We start from the raw sequence: 9,243 nt of genomic DNA on the forward strand, positions 1-9,243 counted from the left end.
CATTAATTATATATCCAGTGTACAGTTATTATGAGTACATTTTATACTTAGAAAAATGAACAAAAAGATTTCTTATTTGATGATAATGTATTGGCCTCATATGATAATTGAGAGTGAAAGTCACATTAGTCTCATTTTTCTCATTCACAACCATGTCAGAGGAACTGAAGATGTGCTTATTTTTTCATCATAAACAATATTAAAAAATAAATTTATGGCATTTACTTCAACACAGTTCCTGTCTTTGATAAATAATGAATATTGTTGAAGTGTAACTGCAGGACCTACAAGATTTCCGTGTTCACGGGACTCTTCAATAGTGCTGGGCTCTGCTCACTCACTAGCTGAGTGATTTGCTCCCTAGGAGGCACCTTCCAGCACTGATACAAATTTAAGCCCAGCGCTTTAATTATTCTCTCAATCTCCTACAACTTGGTAAGGATTATATAGCTCTATGACTCAGCAGTGGGGTAGTTGTTATTTTCTACCCATTTTATCCTTAAATCTCCATTATCATCATTTAAAAAAATAAATTCAACCTACAGACTGAATCTCACAAATCACCATCAGTGTTAAAGAGTGACTTCAAGTAAATATCCAGGCAATTTAAACACCCTGTCAGGGTTGTTGTCCTGTCAATGAATCTTCCCTTTCTATTTCTCCTTCCATAAATGACACAGGACATGGAAGCTTAGTGTCCACATTTTGTGTTCTGTCTCCTTGATCTTTGCTGACCTTCACTAAGATGTGTCTTCTTCCACCTAGGCATCCAACAAAGGTATCTCTCAAGTAAAATTGGCAACTACAATTGGGAACAGTGGACCTTGCCTTGTCTAAGATCTCAAAAGTCTTCACTGAGTCACTTCCTTACCCTACCCCAAGCCCTTCTTCATCCTTTGACAGGAGCTTGGTGGAAATTCTTTATGTCCTAGAACAATGATTCACACCCTGTTAAGTCCTTATCTCTAGTATTTCCCAATTTTATTTTCCCCACAATACTCTGTTTTAATGGAAGTATAATAGACATACTACTAAATACATATATTAACACATGGATTATGGATTTTATAAAATATATACATTTCCACCAACTCAAATCGTTTCCAGTCAGTTTCCATATCGGAGACAAGCATTATTTCAGTTTTCTTAACATAGGTTTTGCTTCCTGAAACTTCATATAAAGGATAAAAATCATCTTTTGCTAAAAAAATTGAGACTCTTCTGTTTTCTAATGTATACCAGGAGGTGTTCTTTTGTAATTGCTGAGTAGAATTTTGTATGAAAATAACACAAATTGTTCAGTTACCCATTGATAGCTTAGGTTGTTTCTAGTTCAGGATTTTCGTGAATAAAATTGCTATGAATAGTCTTGAACAAGATCTTGTTTTTGGACAGACATTAAGTCTCTTGCATAAATACCTAAGAATAAAATCACCAAGTCCTAGAGAAAATGAATTGTTTACTTATAGGAAACTCCTGTTTTCCAAAATGATTATACCATTTTACACTTCCAGAATCATTTGTGAGAGTTTCAATTGCTCCACATTCCCACCCTATTGAGATTATTTGTCTTTAATTTGTAATCATTCTAGTGAGTCTGAAGTATTTTATTGTGATTTCATTTACACTTTTCAAAAAGTTCTAATTCCTTTACTCTCCTGAGATAAAATCTACAGATAGCATGACCTAAATATATATATATGCAATTTGGAAAAAACTCAATACCATAACTAAAAAGCAGAAACACGAGTGTAATAAAATTGATTCACATATATTTATATGTGAAATATGCAAGTACTACTAACATAATAAGGTGCAAATTATTACACTTATAAGAAGAATCACTATAATTCAAGAACTACAAATGTATAAAATATATACATTGTCTTGACAATTCATGTATAATATAAAGCCTTGGAATCAATAATGCTATTTTGTTAAATGTTGATAAGCTCTTGATACATTTCTGAACACAAAAAAGTGTAATCTTTCCTCCATTTTTATGGCAATTACACTCTTAAAACCCTCAATGGATATTAAAAGTTTACAAAACAAACTTTGAGTTTATATGTAAAATGGAATGAAGTTCTACACTCAATTTTATACATGTTTTTCCACTGTCATAAATGTCTAGAGAAACATCAGAAATTTGTGCAGCATTTGGAAGAGCTTTTTGTCTTGTGGGACTATACATATCAGAAAATGTCTAGTATCACTGGCTCCTACCCACTTTGGTGTATCCAAACACTCAAAAATGCTCCCACATATTCCACTGCCCACCCAGAACCACTCTTCTTAGCACAACCTGGGGTCAGTGGGAATTAGCTTAGGCACTAGCTCAAGACCCTCCTGACCAAATTCTGCTCTCAGCCGGGTCTGATCTACTACCATCTGCCATTGAGTCACCATGATTCTTTAATTTAAATCATTGTATAAGATGCCTTAGTTTGAGTTCTCCCAGGGAAGAGACGGATTTGTATATAGGCTGGGAAGAACTCCAAGGAACAATATTTTTGTGGGAGTAGAGCAAGCATGACTGAGCAAGGGAGAAGCTGAACTGAAATGCAGTTGCAGTAGAGGCCACAGTTGATCAAATAGGGAGATAAGGAGCTCCCTATTCTACTCTTCAGAATTATTCTAACTTGAGGCAGGTTGGCTGCCACAGGTGGGAACCCAGAGCAACATTGTGCAAACTAAAGGAGATACACACTGCTAAATAAACTTTTGACTTTTTCTGGGTTTAGATATTTTGATGATATAATAACAAAGGAAGATGGAGACATATACAGCAATGGAATTCAATTGTGTAGGGCTTGTGGAATAAGATGCAGCAGGAAACATTTATAGGCAAAGCCCAGTGAAAAGCTTTACTGTAACTAACCAATAACTCAACTATTTTCCATTTCTAAAAATGAATCATTAAATATTATTATCCCCACCCTTACAGATGAGACAAGGATCAGACAGGTTCAGTGAATTTTCTTCAAATTCACACTACTTGTGCATGACTATTTCAATCCCTCATTCTAAACAACTGTACCATACATTTGCACACTAAGAAATGTGCCAACATAACTGGTGAAGTAACATATTAATTTTTTAAATACTAAATCTTCACTCTTATTTCTTGTTTTCTCTTGTGCTAAAGCCCCTCAGCACTGGCTCAAAGTATGCAAGTTCATTACCAATTGATTTCCAATGAAGATAGACAGAAAAACACCAACCTTCCCACAATATAAACAAATGTGCAGACTTCCTATCCCAAACAAAATCCCATAAAATTAGTTAATAATAGGAAGGAAAGAGAGTAGTGGCAAATATGATTTTACTTAAAATATGAACTTCATCAAAGCTATTGTTTCCCATTTTCTAATCACTGATTTTGTTATTGCTATAAAAATTCATTTTAGTATTGGCATATAAGTGCATCATGAGATAGTTTATGGCCCACCCCTGCCTCCTGCTTTTGGGGGGGGGTTAAATAATTTATCTTTAAAAAGGGGGAGAACTAAAGATACTTTGTTTCCAACTTATTTTCAATGAATCCCAGGGTGCATCTTTCATATAAAAATGGTTCAACAATAAAACATCTCCAAAAGTAAATACTCTTCACCTCTGTGCAAGTAAAGAAAGTCAGAAAAACTAGCCAGAGTGTTCTTTCAAAGAAAAATTGTTGCAAATGTAGAGATGAGGTGGAAGTAGAAGAGCAAATTCTTAAGTATGCTTAGGATGAGCAAATGCCTCATAGAAAAAGCCAATAGGCAGGAAAACAAAACAATTATTTTAAAACATCAATTAAATGTTTAAGGAAATGAAAAGATTTGGTTAACTATGGGAAACAATTCTCTTACTTCTTTGAAAACAACCCTTTTTCTCATTAGCCTCTTTCAGAGACTACACTTTTCCTAGAGTATGAATCAGTCTGTTTCTCTTACCCTTCCTATCTCCTTTTCCACCCAGTGCTCTCTTCTCAGTTGGCTTAATATACCTAAAATATTTAGCTGCAATCAGAGAATTGAGAAACAATGAAATGCCACTTAACTTGGTGGTTCAGGACTCTAAACAATACCATTTATGTTGGTGTGCTCACTTGTGGTGTATTGGGGAGTGTCTTTGAAAGTGGTTATTACAGAACCTAACCTATATTTTGGTGTGGCTACAAGTGGATAAAGTGCTGGTCAGAAAACAAGGGGCCAAACTGCATTATTTTACTTCTTTTCTCAGTGAGGAGGGAAAGAACATTCACATTACCACAAAGGACAGCTGGCACCCAGTAGCACTCAAGTGTTAACTGAATCAGTTGCTCACCTTACTGGCTCAATAAGTCAGCTTAGTCAACAGATGTTTCAAAGTGAACATTCCCAATCAGCAACAACAAAATAAATTTGTGTGTATCTTTCTTACTTTCCATAGTGCTTGTGAAAATGAAATTTTTAAAAGTTGGACCAAAAAATGAAAACTGGGTTGAGGTTCAGTCACTTAGAAAGGATAATGCAAAATAAGTTTAGATGTAAGATTAAATCATCATAGACCATTTTTTAAGTCTTTTGATGACTTGAACCAACAATTATGAGTTTAACCAACAGAATGACCCATCAGCCACCTTCTGACACAAGTAACTTCATCAAAAGTTCACATGAATCCACTTAAAATGAAACCTGAAAACCTAACAATATACATTTTTGACAGTATTTTTAAATGTCACTTTGACACAGTTCTTAAAACAGCTAATTGTTGTTGTTCACATATATACAGTTACACAAATTCTTACTTTTCATGTCTTCTCTTCTGAAAAAGTTTACTTACCATTCAATGTTCTCAAAAACCACTCGCTACAGTTATTAAAGTGTGTGATTCATTTTGACACCAAATCACATATTGTCTCCGACTTTTACCATCTGACATGTGTATTCTTCAAAAGACAAACACCATATATTGAGGCAGTTCCCCTGCTTTTCATTTGTACTTCAACACACCTAACAAAGTGCAAGCACACAAATACTGAAAACCCACAATAATTTTCTTTGTCTGGAATCCAACATTGCATCTCTTTCCTTCTTGGCACATGTATCTTGAGTTTGTGACAATACCATCAATAAACTCATTCTTTCCATTGAGATGTGACTGATCACTCTCCTTGGTTCTATCCCAAGCAGGCAATGTCCACATAACTATTTAATGATGTGCTGCTGCCTTAGATTACAACCTGTTCAGCCTTTTACCCAGGAGAGCCCCACTGGCAAAAGTACATCAAGTAATGTGGAATCTACTACTGTCCAAAGATGTAGTTGGCAAAAATGAAATTTCTTTGAAGTCTCATGTTTTATCTTTTGAAGTACATCATTTTGCATTCTATTCCATAATTCATTCATTCAACATTACTAGCTGCTTACTCCATGACAGGAATTACTAGAGTACATTGTAATGAATATAGTTTTTATTTTTAACCTGGTAAAATTTAACTTGGCTCAAGTAGAAAAACTAAACAAAGATTTGCCGAAATCCTAGAAAAAAAACAGATAATTCAAGACATGCTAATTATTGCTTCATATACCATTAGTCATGGCTTTGCTCATCCTGGGAGTCTGTGTGCTCTGTTTTGAAAAGCTGAATCTTGATTTAATTCCCAAAATAACACCAAGAGCAAACTGAATACCTACATGAAAGGACTTGTAAATGATATTAGAACTAATCAGGTAATATTTATTTTATCACTAGGTTTTGCCTATAGTCTGAAATAACAAAAGTGGAAAGCCATATCAATACCTGGAGAAAATGTATACAACTGATCCTTAAAAACAACAAGAAGTGGAGAGAGGAATTTTTTATTTTTTGGCAGTACTAGGGATTGAATTCAGAACCTCACACGTACTAGGTAAGCACTCTACCACTGAGCTACATCCCCAGGCCTGGGAATCATTCTTGAAGATGCGAGGTCAAGTCTTCACTGAACTCAGTACCACATGGCTCCTCACTGCTATTTTAGCCGCAGACTGCTTCTTCTACGTGCTTATGCATCTTTTATTTTATTTTCTTTTCCCATTTTTAACTTTATTTTTAGTTGATATATAAAAACATGAAATTTTTACATATTAACAGGTTAGCACATTATTTTTTTTTGGGGGGGGGGTTGTAAAAGTCTTTTTTTCCTTATTATTCATTTTCTAATTTCTTTTTTTTTTCTCTTTTCTTTTTTTTAATTTTTTATTGTTGGTTGTTCAAAACATTACAAATTTCTTGACATATCATATTCCACACTTTGATTCATGTGGGTTATGAACTCCCACCTTCACCCCATACACAGATTGCAGAATCACATCAGTTACACATCCATTGATTTACATGTTGCCATACTAGTATCTGTTGTGCTCCGCTGCCTTTCCCATCCTCCACCATCCCCCCTCCCCACCTCTCCCCTCCCCTCCCCTCCTCTCTCTCTACCCCCTCCACTGTATAACCCTGAGGGTCTCATTCCATTTCCATGCAATTTCCCTTCTCTCTCCCTTTCCCTCCCACCTCTCATCCCTGTTAAATGTTAATCTTCTTCTCCTGCTCTTCGTCCCTACTCTGATCTTAGTTACTCTCCTTATATCAAAGAAGACATTTGGCATTTGTTTTTTAGTGATTGGCTAGCTTCACTTAGCATAATCTGCTCTAATGCCATCCATTTCCCTGCAAATTCTATGATTTTGTCATTTTTTAATGCAGAGTAATACTCCATTGTGTATAAATGCCACATTTTTTTTATCCATTCGTCTATTGAAGGGCATCTAGGTTGGTTCCACAGTCTTGCTATTGTGAATTGTGCTGCTATGAACATCGATGTAGCAGTGTCCCTGTAGCATGCTCTTTTTAGGTCTTTAGGGAATAGACCAAGAAGGGGAATAGCTGGGTCAAATGGTGGCTCCATTCCCAGCTTTCCAAGAAATCTCCATACTGCTTTCCAAATTGGCTGCACCAATTTGCAGTCCCACCAGCAATGTACAAGTGTACCCTTTTCCCCACATCCTCGCCAGCACTTGTTGTTTGACTTCATAATGGCTGCCAATCTTACTGGGGTGAGATGGTATCTTAGGGTGGTTTTGATTTGCATTTCTCTGACTGCTAGAGATGGTGAGCATTTTTTCATGTACTTGTCAATTGACTGTATGTCCTCCTCTGAGAAGTGTCTGTTCAGGTCCTTGGCCCATTTGTTGATTGGGTTGTTTGTTCTCTTATTGTCTACTTTTTTGAGTTCTTTGTATACTCTGGATATTAGGGCTCTATCTGAAGTGTGAGGAGTAAAGATTTGTTCCCAGGGTGTAGGCTCCCTATTTACCTCTCTTATTGTTTCTTTAGCTGAGAAAAAACTTTTTAGTTTGAGTAAGTCCCATTTGTTGATTCTAGTTATTAACTTTTGTGCTATGGGTGTCCTATTGAGGAATTTGGAGCCCGACCCCACCGAATGTAGATCGTAGCCAACTTTTTCTTCTATCAGACGGCGTGTCTCTGATTTGATATCAAGCTCCTTGATCCATTTTGAATTAACTTTTGTGCATGGCGAGAGAAAGGGATTCAGTTTCATTTTGTTGCATATGGATTTCCAGTTTTCCCAGCACCATTTGTTGAAGATGCTATCCTTCCTCCATTGCATGCTTTTAGCCCCTTTATCAAATATAAGATAGTTGTAGTTTTATGGATTGGTTTCTGTGTCCTCTATTCTGTACCATTGGTCCACCCACCTGTTTTGGTACCAGTACCATGCTGTTTTTGTTACTATTGCTCTGTAGTATAGTTTGAAGTCTGGTATTGCTATACCGCCTGATTCACACTTCCTGCTTAGCATTGTTTTTGCTATTCTGGGTCTTTTATTTTTCCATATGAATTTCATGATTGCTTTCTCTATTTCTACAAGAAATGCCGTTGGGATTTTGATTGGCATTGCATTAAACCTATAGAGAACTTTTGGTAATATCGCCATTTTGATGATGTTAGTTCTGCCTATCCATGAACAGGGTATATTTTTCCATCTTCTAAGATCTTCTTCTATTTCTCTCTTTAGGGTTCTGTAGTTTTCATTGTATAAGTCTTTCACCTCTTTTGTTAGGTTGATTCCCAAGTATTTTATTTTATTTTTTTTTGAAGATATTGTGAATGGAGTGGTTGTCCTCATTTCCATTTCAGAGGATTTGTCACTGATATACAGGAATGCCTTTGATTTATGCGTGTTGATTTTATATCCTGCCACTTTGCTGAATTCATTTATTAGCTCTAATAGTTTCTTTGTAGAGTCTTTTGGGTCTGCTAGGTATAGAATCATATCATCTGCAAATAGTGATAGTTTAAGTTCTTCTTTTCCTATTTTGATGCCTTTAATTTCTTTCGTCCGTCTAATTGCTCTGGCCAGTGTTTCGAGAACTATGTTGAACAGAAGTGGTGAGAGAGGGCATCCCTGTCTTGTTCCAGATTTTAGAGGGAATGCCTTCAATTTTGCTCCATTCAGAATGATGCTAGCCTGAGGCTTAGCATAGATTGCTTTTACAATATTGAGGTATGTTCCTGTTATCCCTAGTTTTTCTAGAGCTTTGAACATAAAGGGATGCTGTACTTTGTCGAATGCTTTTTCCGCATCTATCGAGATGATCATATGGTTCTTATTTTTAAGTCTATTGATGTGGTGAATAACATTTATTGATTTCCGTATATTGAACCAGCCTTGCATCCCAGGGATGAATCCCTTAAGCAGTATGTAGTGTCCCTCTTTATCTCTTTTGATTAACTTTGGCTTGAAATCTATTTTATTTGATATGAGTATGGACACTCCTGCTTGTTTCCAAAGTCCATATGAGTGATATGATTTTTCCCAACCTTTCACCTTCAGCCTATGTATGTCTTTTCCTATCAAATGCGTCTCCTGTAGGCGGCATATTGTTGGGTCTTGTTTTGTGATCCATTCTACTAGCCTGTGTCTCTTAATTGGTGAGTTTAAGCCATTAACATTTAGGGTTATTATTTAGATATGGGTTGTTCTTCCAGCCATATTTGTTTATTTCTGTTACTAAACATGGTTTGTTTTCCTCTTTGATTATTTTCCCCCCCTTTACTGTCCTACCTCCCACTGTTGGTTTTAATTGTTATTTTCCATTTCCTCTTCCTGTAATGTTTTGGCGAGGATGTTTTGAAGAGATGGTTTTCTAGCTGCAAATTCTTTAAACTTTTGTTTATCGTGGAAGGTTTTAATTTCATCTTCCATCCTGAAGCTTA

Source organism: Marmota flaviventris, chromosome 6, assembly GCF_047511675.1.
Source record: "Marmota flaviventris isolate mMarFla1 chromosome 6, mMarFla1.hap1, whole genome shotgun sequence".
NCBI classification, from domain to species: domain Eukaryota; kingdom Metazoa; phylum Chordata; class Mammalia; order Rodentia; family Sciuridae; genus Marmota; species Marmota flaviventris.